The sequence below is a fragment of the Alexandromys fortis genome, unplaced genomic scaffold, assembly GCF_014885135.2.
Source record: "Alexandromys fortis isolate MF-2015 unplaced genomic scaffold, M_Fortis_MF-2015_v1.1 scaffold_0, whole genome shotgun sequence".
NCBI lineage: Eukaryota > Metazoa > Chordata > Mammalia > Rodentia > Cricetidae > Alexandromys > Alexandromys fortis.
In genome coordinates, this window is record NW_026067949.1 from 12,750,193 (window position 1) to 12,752,554 (window position 2,362).

Genomic DNA, 2,362 nt, shown 5'->3' on the forward strand with positions numbered 1-2,362 from the left:
CCTTTTTTTTTTTTTAATTTATTTATTTATTTTTTTTTTTTGGTTTTTCGAGACAGGGTTTCTCTGAGGCTTTTGGAGTCTGTCCTGGAACTAGCTCTTGTAGACCAGGCTGGTCTCGAACTCACAGAGATCCGCCTGCCTCTGCCTCCCGAGTGCTGGGATTAAAGGCGTGCGCCACCACCGCCAGGCCCTTTTTTTTTTTTTAGAGTTATAAAACTTTGTTCCTTAGATTTTTATTACACAAATTGCAATAGATAATATACACATTAGTACAGATAAAACCATCATACGGAATTATTAAATTAGTTGCATATTTTGTACTACTCTTGGTGAAGACAAATACATTTTAGCATTGATAAGGCAGCCTCTTGGCTTTTCTATAATGTTGGCATGGTGATTAAAGACAGCAGCATTCCATGTTTTTCCCTCAGCAAGACCATCGATGCCGATGCGATCTGTGGCGTGGCAGCAGTGGCTGGGGCTCCGTCCCTTTCCAGAGCTGATCCCTGGACTGCTACGCAGCTGCCTTCTTACTCATCTCATAGTTGATGAGCCTCCTCCCTGAATGAGCTGGGCCACTTCGTTTGTAACATGGCGTGTAAATAGAAGTCAGTTTCGAGGCTGTACCTTGTAGGCAAAGCTCATGACTGTCAAAGAATAGCAACAGAGGGCGAAGGTCATCTGTCCACTGATGATCTCTGGAGACTTCTTCATGTCATTGATAGCACCAACGGGGAGACTCCAGTTTGCAACTGGGCCCCAGAAGTGCGTACTCATGAGATAGTCCTGGAAGTCCTTGCTGTGGGCATAGTCGCTGCTCTGCGCACCAGCGTCCCAGCCATAGCCCTGCGGTCGGCGGTGAAGCCCCCTCCCCCCACACCCTTTTTTACCTTTTACCTTTTAGTAATTGTTCTAGAAAATTTACTTCAAAGCCTACATGACATTTCCCCCCATATATTTTGGCTGCAGCAGTTACCTTTTCTTTTCCTTTCTCTGTTAGTGGGGTTGGGGAACGTGCTCGGGCGAGCATGTGTGTGCCAAGTTGTACATGTGGAGGTCAAAGATGACCTGCAGGATTAGATTTTCCTCTGGCACATTCATGATGCCGGGTCCCTGGCATTAAACTCAGGTTGTCAAGCTTGGAGACAAGCGCCTTTGCCTACAGACCCATCTTACTGGCTCCAAATATGAATCTTTTAAAGGCAGATTTGAAGTTTATAAACAAATGCATGCTATTTGTGGTCAAATGTGGGGGTAATAGAGACCAGAAGCTGGAATATAGGTCAGTGACAGGACAAGCATTTTTCTACCAGCAAGAGGCTCAGAGTTTGGTTCCTTCTTTCTGTTTTATTTTTGGTTTTTCAAAACAGGTTTCTGTGCATAGCCCTGACTGTCCTGGAACTTTCTTTGTAGACTAGGCTGGCTTTGAATGCAGAGGTCTGTCTGCCTCTGCCTCCCAAGTGCTGAGATTAAAAACGTGAACCACCACCTCTCGGCCAGAGTTTGATTCTTAACATTGACAAATAAGCAACAAAAAACAAAAAACCCAACCAAACAAACAATCAAGCAAAGTAATACGAGAGTAGATGAACTATTGGACACTATTTGAATTGACCAGATTGATGAACTATTGGACACTATTTGAATTGACCAGATTGATGAACTATTGGACACTATTTGAATTGACCAGATTTGTATTTGTTTTTTTCTGAGACAGGGTTTCTCTCTAGCTTTGGAGCGTGTCCTGGAATTAGCTCTTGTAGACCAGGCTGGCCTCAAACTCACAGAGATCTGCCTGCCTCCGCCTCCAGAGTGCTGGGATTAAAGGCAAGCACCACCGCCCAACCGTGTGTGTGTGTGTGTGTGTCTCTTTCTTTTAATTTGCTCTTTTTTTTTTTTTTTTTTTTTTTTTGGTTTTTCGAGACAGGGTTTCTCTGTGGCTTTGGAGCCTGTCCTGGAACTAGCTCTTGTAGACCAGGCTGGTCTCAAACTCACAGAGATCCGCCTGCCTCTGCCTCTGCCTCCCAAGTGCTGGGATTAAAGACGTGCGCCACCACCGCCTGGCTTTAATTTGCTCTTGAAATGCAGTCTCGCAAAGGAATATCAGAATGTGCTGGGGATTATGGAAACCCTTCCCAACCCAGAATGCATCACTGAGGTAGCTACTCCAAGCCAACACCCACCCCTCCAAGGAAGTTGGAGTGTTCAGTCTAACACTCACCATCTTGACTTCCAAGTTAAACTTTACATTATTGAATTATAGTAAACAGAGGCCCCTTAGCTTATCACAGGCCCCTCTTCTCAAAGATGAGCAGTCCGGAGTGCTTATGTAAGAACAATATTACAAACAGAGGTTATTTGC

At 44.6% G+C, this 2,362-nt stretch overlaps 1 pseudogene; it reads right to left on the reverse strand.

The window, feature by feature from the left end:
• Nucleotides 1-514: 514 nt before the first annotated feature.
• LOC126506218 (mitochondrial pyruvate carrier 1-like) lies at nucleotides 515-842 on the reverse strand (annotated as a pseudogene).
• Between the last annotated feature and the right edge of the window lie 1,520 nt (nucleotides 843-2,362).